The 12,237-nt window shown below is 40.0% G+C and overlaps 1 long non-coding RNA gene across 1 annotated transcript in view; it reads right to left on the bottom strand.

Moving 5' to 3' along the window:
• LOC116642786 overlaps positions 1-12,009 on the bottom strand; it is a 340,567-nt gene extending 328,558 nt beyond the window's left edge. The window contains exon 1 of the long non-coding RNA XR_004301382.1: positions 11,595-12,009. This is a non-coding gene — a long non-coding RNA (uncharacterized LOC116642786). The remainder of the gene's footprint in view (positions 1-11,594) is intronic.
• Between the last annotated feature and the right edge of the window lie 228 nt (positions 12,010-12,237).

Raw genomic sequence — 12,237 nt, 5'->3', positions numbered from 1 at the left:
ACAAACAAAAACTAAAGGAATTTGCAAACACGAAACCAGCCCTACAAGAAATCTTGAAAGGGGTCTTCTAAGCAAAGAGAGAGCCTAAAAGCAACATAGACCAGAAAGGAACACAAACAATATACAGTAACAGTCACTTTACAGGCAATACAATGGCACTAAATTCCTATCTTTCAATAGTTACCCTGAATGTAAATGGGCTAAATGCCCCAATCAAAAGACACAGGCTATCAGATTGGATTAAAAAACAAGACCCATCGATATGCTGTCTGCAAGAGACTCATTTTAGACCCAAAGACACCCCCAGATTGAAAGTGAGGGGGTGGAAAACCATTTACCATGCTAATGGACACCAAAAGAAAGCTGGGGTGGCAATCCTTATATCAGACAAATTAGATTTTAAACCAAAGACTGTAATAAGAGATGAGGAAGGACACTATATCATACTTAAAGGGTCTATCCAACAAGAAGATCTAACAATTGTAAATATCTATGCCCCTAACATGGGAGCAGCCAATTATATAAGGCAATTAATAACAAAAGCAAAGAAACACATCGACAACAATACAATAATAGTGGGGGACTTTAACACCCCCCTCACTGAAATGGACAGATCGTCTAAGCAAAAGATCAACAAGGAAATAAAGACTTTAAATGACACACTGGACCAAATGGACTTCACAGACATATTCAGAACATTCCATCCCAAAGCAACGGAATACACATTCTTCTCTAGTGCCCATGGAACATTCTCCAGAATAGATCACATCCTAGGTCATAAATCAGGTCTCAACCGGTACCAGAAGATTGGGATCATTCCCTGCCTATTTTCAGACCACAATGCTTTGAAACTAGAACTCAATCACAAGAGGAAAGTCAGAAAGAACTCAAATACATGGAGGCTAAAGAGCATCCTACTGAAGAATGAATGGGTCAACCAGGAAATTAAAGAATTTAAAAAATTCATGGAAACCAATGAAAATGAAAACACAACTATTCAAAATCTTTGGGATACAGCAAAGGCAGTCCTAAGAGGAAAGTATATAGCAATACAAGCCTTTCTCAAGAAACAAGAAAGGTCTCAAGTACACAACCTAACCCTACACCTAAAGGAGCTGGAGAAAGAACAGCAAATAAAGCCTAAACCCAGCAGGAGAAGAGAAATAATAAAGAGCAGAGCAGAAATCAATGAAATAGAAACCAAAAGAACAGTAGAACAGATCAACGAAACTAGGAGCTGGTTCTTTGAAAGAATTAACAAGATTGATAAGCCCCTGGCCAGACTTATCAAAAATAAAAGAGAAATGACCCAAATCAACAAAATCATGAATGAAAGAGGAGAGATCACAACCAACACCAAAGAAATACAAACAATTATAAGAACATATTATGAGCAACTGTATGCCAGCAAATTAGATAACCTGGAAGTAATGGATGCATTCCTAGAGATGTATCAACTACCAAAACTGAACCAGGAAGAAATAGAAAACCTGAACAGACCTATAACCACTAAGGAAATAGAAGCAGTCATCAAAAATCTCCCAAAACACAGAAGCCCAGGGCCAGATGGCTTCCCAGGGGAATTCTACCAAACATTTCAAGAAGAATTAATACCTATCCTTCTGAAACTGTTCCAAAAAATAGAAATGGAAGGAAAACTTCCAAACTCATTTTATGAGGCCAGCATTACCTTGATCCCAAAACCAGACAAAGACCCCATCAAAAAGGAGAATTACAGACCAATATCCCTGATGAACATGGATGCAAAAATTCTCACCAAAATACTAGCCAATAGGATCCAACAGTACATTAAAAGGATTATTCACCACGACCAAGTCGGATTTATCCCTGGGCTGCAAGGTTGGTTCAACATCCGCAAATCAATCAACGTGATACAATACATTAACAAAAGAAAGAACAAGAATCATATGATCTTCTCAATAGATGCAGAAAAAGCATTTGACAAAGTACAGCATCTTTTCTTGATCAAAACTCTTCAGAGTATAGGGATAGAGGGTACATACCTCAATATCATAAAAGCCATCTATGAAAAACCTACAGCGAATATCATTCTCAATGGGGAAAAACTGAGAGCTTTCCCCCTAAGGTCAGGAACGCGGCAGGGATGTCCACTATCACCACTGCTATTCAACATAGTATTGGAAGTCCTAGCCACAGCAATCAGACAACAAAAAGAAATCAAAGGCATCCAAATTGGCAAAGAAGAAGTCAAACTCTCACTCTTTGCAGATGATATGATACTTTATGTGGAAAACCCAAAAGACTCCACCCCAAAACTGCTAGAACTCATACAGGAATTCAGTCAAGTGGCAGGATATAAAATCAATGCACAGAAGTCAGTGGCATTCCTATACACCAACAACAAGTCAGAAGAAAGAGAAATTAAGGAGTCGATCCCATTTACAATTGCACCCAAAACCATAAGATACCTAGGAATAAATCTAACCAAAGAGGCAAAGGATCTGTACTCAGAAAACTATAAAATACTCATGAAAGAAATTGAGGAAGACACAAAGAAATGGAAAAACGTTCCATGCTCATGGATTGGAAGAACAAATATTGTGAAGATGTCAATCCTACCTAGAGCAATCTACACATTCAATGCAATCCCCATCAAAATACCATCCACTTTCTTCAAAGAAATGGAACAAATAATCCTCAAATTTGTATGGAACCAGAAAAGACCCCGCATAGCCAGAGGAATGTTGAAAAAGAAAAGCAAAGCTGGCGGCATCACAATTCCGGACTTCCAGCTCTACTACAAAGCTGTCATCATCAAGACAGTATGGTACTGGCACAAAAACAGACACATAGATCAATGGAACAGAATAGAGAGCCCAGAAATGGACCCTCAACTATATGGTCAACTCATCTTTGACAAAGCAGGAAAGAATGTCCAATGGAAAAAAGACAGTCTCTTCAACAAATGGTGTTGGGAAAATTGGACAGCCACATGCAGAAGAATGAAACTGGACCATTTCCTTACACCACACACAAAAATAGACTCCAAATGGTTGAAAGACCTCAATGTGAGACAGGAGTCCATCAAAATCCTAAAGGAGAACACAGGCAGCAACCTCTTTGACCTCAGCCGCAGCAACTTCTTCCTAGAAACATCGCCAAAGGCAAGGGAAGCAAGGGCAAAAATGAACTATTGGGACTTCATCAAGATAAAAAGCTTTTGCAAAGCAAAGGAAACAGTCAACAAAACCAAAAGACAACTGACAGAATGGGAGAAGATATTTGCAAATGACATATCAGATAAAGGGCTAGTATCCAAAATCTATAAAGAACTCATCAAACTCAACACCCAAAGAACAAAGAATCCAATCAAGAAATGGGCAGAAGACATGAACAGACATTTTTCCAAAGAAGACATCCAAATGGCCAACAGACACATGAAAAAGTGTTCAATATCGCTCGGCATCAGGGAAATCCAAATCAAAACCTCAATAAGATACCACCTCACACCAGTCAGAATGGCTAAAATTAACAAGTCAGGAAATGACAGATGTTGGCGGGGATGCGGAGAAAGGGAAACCCTCCTACACTGTTGGTGGGAATGCAAGCTGGTGCAGCCACTCTGGAAAACAGTATGGAGGTTCCTCAAAAAGTTGAAAATAGAGCTACCATTTGATCCAGCAATTGCACTCCTGGGTATTTACCCCAAAGATACAAAAGTAGGGACCCAAAAGGCTACGTGCACCCCGATGTTTATAGCAGCAATGTCCACAATAGCCAAACTGTGGAAAGAGCCAAGATGTCCATCAATAGATGAATGGATAAAGAAGATGTGGTGTATATATACAATGGAATATTATGCAGCCATCAAAAGGAATAAGATCTTGCCATTTGCAACGACGTGGATGGAACTGGAGGGTATTATGCTGAGCGAAATAAGTCAAACAGAGAAAGACATGTATCATATGACCTCACTGATATGAGGAATTCTTAATCTCAGGAAAAAACTGAGGGTTGCTGGAGTGGGGGGTGGGGTGGGAGGGATGGGGTGACTGGGTGATGGACACTGGGGAGGGTATGTGTTCTGGTAAGCGCTGTGAATTGTGCAAGACTATTGAATCTCAGATCTGTACCTCTGAAACAAATAATGCAATATATGTTAAGAAAGAAAAAAAGAAGAAGAAGAATGTAGCAGGAGGGGAAGAATGAAGGGGGGGAAATCGGAGGGGGAGAAGAACCATGAGAGACGATGGACTCTGAAAAACAAACTGAGGGTTCTAGAGGGGAGGGGGTTGGGAGGATGGGTTAGCCTGGTGATGGGTATTGAGGAGGGCACGTTCTGCATGGAGCACTGGGTGTTATGCACAAACAATGAATCATGGAACACTATATCTAAAACTAATGATGTAATGTATGGGGATTAACATAACAATAAAAAAATTAAAAAAAAAAAAGAAAGGGTGTGGACACAGGTGAGGCCACACCACTCTAATCACCATCACCACGCTGTCTACCTGCCAAATGTGCCAACCACTCTACAAATAGGGCCCCGATGCCCAAACTCCATCCTTCTAGGAGACTGCAGTGCACACACTCAGAACAGCTTTTCTTTGAAATGTCATTAAAATGCTTCTTTTCTCTTTCTAATATTTCAGTATTTCGAGAGGAAGGGGCAGCAGCTGGTCGCAATGCTCCAGAGGTTGTCAGTAATCCTCTGCATCCGATGACTTTCTTAGAGGAAAACTGTCATCTTGATGAAGCTCCAGGTGTGTCTTTTCAAGAAGGACAGAAGTAGGACCGTGATCTGGGCCAGAGATATAGACTAAGAAAGGTCAAAGGGAATCCCCCAAAGGGGGATCCTCCTACATCTTTATCAGTCTGTTCAGACCCTCCTAAGGTAGATACATGAACACTGAGATCCATTTACCAACTTCTAACTAAATTTTATTGGCTCAGTACTGTCACCAGGTAATAATGCCAATGCTCACTACATGCCAGATCCCTTACTGAATTCTTTAAATGCTTATAGCGTATAATTCTTACTAAAGTTACCAGATATATATTATTACTATCCCCATTTTATATATAAGGAAACTGAGGCACAGAAGTACTGCTAACAAGTGGAGGTAGGATGCAAACCCACACCTCTCAGGCTCTAGAGCGCTAGTGTATGACCATTATACAACAGTGCTTCCCAGAAAACAAAACCTGCAGTGTCTAGATGCAATTTGGCAGTAGCAGCCCTGTTTGCCAAGATTCAAAACTGATCTGTCCATCCTTACCTCTTATCTGCAACCCAAACAACAGAGGAGGCAGAAAAGATAGCAAGTCTGCCAAACAAGGAATAGAAGTTTCAGAAATGAGGTTGTAAGTTTCAATAGAAACATAAGGGTTAAGGTCCTCTGGGTTGCTTCATTTTCAGAATATGCCAGGACAGACTGCTCCAGATCCTGTGAACCGGAATGTCAAATGCAGTGGGACGTTAAGGTTCATGGTGCTGGAATTATCACCTGGGGACTCCAGCCCACAAAGAGGAGGCATTCCTCTCTCCCACTGGCTTCCCAGCAAGTGGCAAGAAAGTGAAAGGTGTGTTGAGTCTGTTTTCTGTCACTCATCATGACCGCAGACTCCCATGGACGCTATGAGAATAGGATCTCAGGCAGTAAAAAGAGGTGGGTGTCATAGCTTCAACAACACGAGAAAAAGGAAAACAGATCCACAGAAGCCAGGGGAACAGAATGTTAAGAGAACCTGAAATGTTCTTGGTTTCAGTCACATATACAAATTATGAACCAGTTGGAATTCATCAGAAATTTTTTGTGGGCCAACTTTGCAGTGAAACGCTTCACTCAGTCTGGAGAAGTGTGAAGAACTGGCAGCTAACTTGGGATGGCTTGCTTTGAGTTTCAGTCTGGGTTCACCCCGCAGTTTGCATCTCCAGAGCCCTCCGATACCCAGCTGAGACAGCTCCCATGGAGAAGTTTGTCACTGGAGACATCACACGCAATTAAGCTTCGGCTTCCAAAGCAAAGTCCTAAAGAGTGTGCTCCTCTAAGTGGCAACTGGATGACTCACAAAGCCACCTGAACCAGTGTGCAGCTACCTCCCTCCCCTTCCCGGTGCTAAGAACTCACTTCCAACTTTCTCCAGGCCATCCCATGACCTTTCACAGGTAACACAGCAAGGGTAGTAAGATGAGTATACTGGGGCACAGATGAATGGCTGATGTGCCCACATCCAGGCTATAAGTGAACAGAGCTAAGATCCAAGCCACTTCACAACACAGACGAGGGTCTACCCTGTACCAGCACTGTGTTTATCCAAGATCACTGAGACATTGCCCCATCCCCAAGGAACTGACAGTCTATTTGGGTGTGCTTCATCTCACGGGTTTCAAATCCAGATTTTTCAGCCACTTCTAAAATACCATAACTACCCTAAAGCACTTACTGTCTATCATTTGTTTGAGACTTAGCACAGACTATCTGGAATGATAGTTCTCTTCCTAAGTGTATGAAACATATTTATAACTGGAGTTTAAGTTATTTGAAGGCAAAGGCTGTGCGCTATGAATACCTTTGTGTCCCCACACCCAGCGCTGTATCTTGCACTTGATGGGCTGACTCAGTAGGTGCTTTTTGGATACTGTTGGTGGTGGTGTTCATGTGAGAGACTGACTGCAACTGGAATGGAGTAGAGAAGCAAAAGAGTTTGGGAAAATTTGTTCTCTCTGTACCAACAAAAAGGTGTGTTTGCAGAAATATATTACATGATTAAAACTCATTTAAGCATGAGCTACAAACTATAATTCAGAATACAGGCTCTTGAGCCAGACTTTCTACATTTGAAATCATTCCCACTACCTACTTTTTAGCTGTGTGATCTTAAGCATGTTATCTTATTTCTCTGTGCCTCGGTATCCTTATCTATAAAATGGTAATAATAACAGTAAGAACCCTGTGAAGATTATGCAAGTTAATACATATAAAACACTTAGAACAGTTTCTGACACATAGTAAGTGCTCAACAAAAGTTAACTTTTTAATTTTACTTCAATGCAGTTAATATATAGTCATAAAATCGGCAGAGACAAATCATAGGCAACAAACCCTGTTCGTGGATTTTTTTTTTTTTTAAGTAGGCTCCATGCCCAGCATGGAGCCCAATGCAGAGTTCACACTCACAACCCTGAGATCAAGACCTGAGCTGAGATCGAGTCAGACGTTTAACCAGCTGAGCCACAAAAGCCTCCCTTTTCATGGATTTATTTTAAATAATAACTTCTAAGTGACATCCTGGGTTCAGTATGCATTAAGTTTAATGCTTCTTCAGCTATGATTAATAACTTATTCAACAAATATTTATTAAGGACCCATTGCATGCTAGAAGACAGAGACATAGAATATGGCTTCTCTCAAAGAGCTTGCAGTCTAGGGGTGAATAGAGCACAGGAAGTGCAGGGACAAGCACAAGGTCAACTATGGAACAAGTCGACTATGGAACACAAACAAGGGACATATAACCCAACCTAAAGGGGTCAAAGGAGGTATCTACCAAATTTAAAGGACAAGTAGAAGTGAACCAGATAAAGAAGGGAGAGAGAAATTGATGAAAACTTAATTACATTTATAATTATAATACCATGTGTTTCCATATGTCTTTACAATTTACAAAATGTTGTATCACTTATCTCATTTAATGAAAACTGATCGGTAACTGATCCAAAATGTGGGCACATGAGCTGCACCAGACCAATCAAGGCCCTTTTCTAAGGATTTTTTTAATTTGAGCTGTGAAGAAATGTGTCTTTACCTCTCTGGTCACAAGTCACAAAGGTGGGAGGACTGAGCTGCCTGCTCCCACGTCCCCAGCCGAGCAGAGAAAAAGCCGGTAAGAGAGAATGAGGCTTGCAGGAAAAGAGGCAGAAATGAGAGAGACGTTGTTTCATGGGCTGGATCCAGTAGTCCCTACGGCCAGCTCCACCCTGCCCTTTCCACTTGGAATTACATACACCGCCGATGACAATGAATACCTATAATAATACTGCTGATGAGCATGTATTGGGTGTTTAATATGTACCAAAGGCTGTGCCAACCTCTGCACAATTCCAGGCACCTCTTTTGTAAAATGTGTTGCCAGGCAAGGAAAGAATGAGCTACTGTATAAGTGCCCATTTCTCATTGACTTCAATTGAATTCCTGCTTAGCCAACAGCTAAGAACTGTCTAATTTGGACAGCATCACTAGATATCCAGTACAGACAATGAAATCTAGTCACTTGTTGCTATTTTTTAAATCTCCTTTCGTTTACTTGCTCTATAAGTCCAAAGATGCTTTGTACTCTGGAAAGGACAACTGTTTCCATATAGACAGTTTTTGGTCCCTTGCAATCTGGTATTTGGGAGGGAAAGGAGAGAGGAGAGACCAGCTCTATGAGCATGCTTCTCACAGAGCCTGCTTCCTGACCTGCCATCACCTTGCTGTGCTGACACCTACGCGATGAGCCCCATGCTGTCCCTGTGCCAAACTCATCTTAAGACAAATACCTGGCCTCTCTCAGCAATGGCTACTTGGATATGATTCTTCACACTGTCCCTCTGCGCCTCTCAGACAAGGTGCCACCCTTTAGCAAGTGGTCAGAAGGGTCTTTAAAATTTACTGTAGTCCCCCACTACTTCTCTCTTGCCAGATGCAAATTCTCCCTCCATCAGCAAAGGCAATTTATTCTTTGCCACAGCTCCAAATAGCCTGCCTGCTCATCTCCAAAAGTACAAATCCTCCTCTTTCAATGTTCTACTTACTGCTCTTGCCAAAGACACTAGAAAACAAGTCGATTTCCATGCCACACAAAGCATTAGAAAAATAACAGCAATGTATCCTCACAGCAGTTTAGCCCCTTACAATATTCCAAACACATATGATTTACCCCCATTGATTTTTTTTAACAATATGGGAATTGTGTAATGCAATTTGGACAGATATTTTTACCCCATTTCACAGATCACAGAGAGCTTTTCCTCAAGGTTACCAGACTATAAGTGACAGAGCCAGGGAAGAACCTCATGCATCTTGCCTATTACATTCTGAGAAGCAGGCAGCCATTATAAGGATACAACTCCCAAACTAATAAGAAAAATTGTTTAAAACCTTGATTGCCTTTTCCTTCATTTTCTTCTTGGAATATATGATGCTTGGCTTTAATAGATACATATTATGTTTGGAGAGAAATAATTTATTATATGTCTCCTTTTAAGAGAGAGTCCAAAAGCACAATTCATTTTCATTAAGGGTTCTGTGTGGGGTGAGCAGCAGTGGTTCTTACGCAAACCATTTCTCGTCTCATACCTTGAAATGAAAAGAAAGGAGTACTGCAAAACTGAGAGGTAGAAGATAATCTCTTTAAAACAAGGACGTCAGGGGTGCCTGTGTGGTTCAGTCTGTTAAGCATCTGCCTTCGGCTCAGGTCATGGTCCCAGGGTCCTGGGATCGAGTCCCACATCAGGCTCCCTACTCAGCGGGGAGCCTGATTCTCCCTCTCCCTCTGCTGCTCCCCCTGCTTTTTCTCTCTCTTTCTCTCTCTCTCTCTGTCAAATAAATAAACAAAATCTTTAAAAAATAAAAAATAATAAAATAAGGACTTCAGACATAGTTTTGGAGTAATATGTCTGAATGTCTCCCACACTTTACATCAGTGTAGCTTACTGGTAGATAAGTCAGAAAACTCCAGAGAAAAATGTTTTCTTCCCAGTTCCTTCCCAAGAGAGATTTTAAATGTTAATCACGTTCTCATTAGAGAAGCTGTGTTCATTCAAAAGGGGGAGTTTTCTCATCCTCTTCAAAACAATCACTACCCAGCTCAAGAGAGTCAAGCAACACAGTCATCAAATGGAACCATTTTGGCGGTGCCCCTGGTTCCCCGAGAAGACACAATGGAAAGACAAAATGACAGTACCTCAAGCTGCAGCAAATAACTGGGGACTGTACCACACAGCCTATGGCAGAGAGATAGCCAAACGCTTTCTGTAACTGCAAAGTTAAAACAGCAACAAAATTTTGCCCATGACACTCCACACTCTAGCCTCCAGGGGTCACTGTTAAATGTCACAGCTAATTCAACCAGCAAGTCTCCAAGGACCCAAGCCCAAAAAATTCTTCTCCAGCCAAAACTTTCATAACCCTTGCCAAATATGGACAACTCCTTTTGACAGAATATTTTAGGACCTTGACATTCCTTGACATATCTATTATTTTTCTTTGAGACAGACTTCAGTGTCATGGTTTTTACAATTTTTTTTTCAAGGAACAAAAAGTGATTCTTTTAACACTTCACAGCTAAGAAAGCCCACATAACCTGCATAACTCATGAGGTACCCATTATTAATATGTACTGCTTCTTCTTCTAAAATCATTCATGTTCCATTTCTGTATAGTTTACAAACACATAGGAAAAAGGAAGGCTGAATTCAGATGTGGGCAGGGAAAAAGCCCAGAAAACAACTCAAATAGGAGGATTATACTTTGTTCATATATGCATATATATATACACATTCATGTAGAATATTCATGTAGATGAGAACAGAATCATATATTATATACTCAGTATACTTACATACGTAATGTAACAGGCAGGTTGATAAAATCCCACAGAAAAGATATTAATGTATTATTTTTAAATTATCTTAACTTAGCAAGTACACAAAAGTAGCAAAATAATTTATCCTACTTTTACTAAATACCAACAACACTTAAGCAACCGAAAGCTGAGCAGTTGTGTTCAACATAAGGTTATTTAAATTTGGTTTTAGCCCATAACAACTTTTTCCAAACTGAGTTCCCCAGTCAAAGTAGTTCAAAAACGCTACAAACCATTTCCCTCTTTTGGAAAAGCACAATGCACAGAAAGAGAGCTATTTAACCCAGCATTTAACTAGTTGTTTAACATAGAGCATTTTGTAAACTTATTTGACCACTGAACATATTATTCATTGAGTATCTTTTAATTTCTCATCAATCCATTATAGCAAACAATAAAAATAACAAAATATAAACACAGTTTAGAAAATGCTGGCTTAGAGTTTTAATTAGTGCCAAGAAGATTTAAGAATTTTTTTTTTTTTAAGTAGGCTCCACACCCAGCATGGAACCCAACGCCAGGCCTGAACTCACGACCCTGAGATCAAGACCGGAGCTGAGATCAAGTCAGACACCTAACTGACTGCGCCACTCAGGCACACCAAGATTTAGGAATTTTTAAATGCTATATATATTCATTTTATTTTGTTCTTGATTTTTTGAAATTTCCTTTTGGGAGACTATCATATTATCCAGAGAATCTATGTCAATATATATATTATAACCCAAGTTTGTCAATTTCATTTCCCTTTATCATGTTCTAGTGCAGTAAAAATTTACAGTCAGATACTAAGCTTTATCATTTCACAAATAGTAATAGTTCATGTTTCTCAAAAAAATAAAAAGCTCAGAGTGTACTGCAAGCATTTTGTAACTCATTTTCATAACACAACTGTGACGCAGGTGATTAATTGTTCCATTTTACAGATGTAGAAAATGCATCTTATAGAGTGAGTAATAAAGTTTGGAAATAAAACTCACTTATTGAGCCTTCAGAATGTAATCTTTCATCCAGATGGCAATGTTCCTCTACAAATTAAAAGTTTGGTTCTCTCTGTGTGTGGCCAGCTCCTTGGGAAAAAATAAAATAAAATAAAGAACAAGTGAAAAGCACTATGGATGGAATCTTGTCCACAATAGAAACATTTGATCAAGGATCTCTCCCGCAAGGATTCTGAATAACAAGCTAAGGGAGCAACCCCCTCCAGGCAGTAGGAGAAAGCACTTGGTGATATAATTCTAATGCAGAGCCAAAGCGCTTAGTATCAATCATCAATTTACAGCCATCTACTTCCTTTTTAAGAGCTAACAAGGGCTTTGCAGAGTCATTTGCCCTAGGCCACAAAATCAAATGCAAAACAGCTTAATCAGTTGAAATAATTTTAAATCTCTTAAAATAATGGAATCTTCTGCATTCATTGAATATGCTTGAAAGAGTCAATATTTATTAAATCAGTTATTGTTGTTATTCTCACTTTCAAATGGTTTGGCAGCTATCATTTAAGGAAAAGCTTCCTAACAGCATTGCCAGTGCCTTCAGTCCTCAGGCGTGCGCGCGCACGCACACACGCGCACACACACACACACACACACACACACACACTTATCTTCTAGTCTCCACCAG

The sequence above is a fragment of the Phoca vitulina genome, unplaced genomic scaffold (assembly GCF_004348235.1).
Source record: "Phoca vitulina isolate PV1807 unplaced genomic scaffold, GSC_HSeal_1.0 scaffold24, whole genome shotgun sequence".
Taxonomy (NCBI): domain Eukaryota; kingdom Metazoa; phylum Chordata; class Mammalia; order Carnivora; family Phocidae; genus Phoca; species Phoca vitulina.
This window is presented reverse-complemented; position numbering and strand designations above follow the sequence as displayed.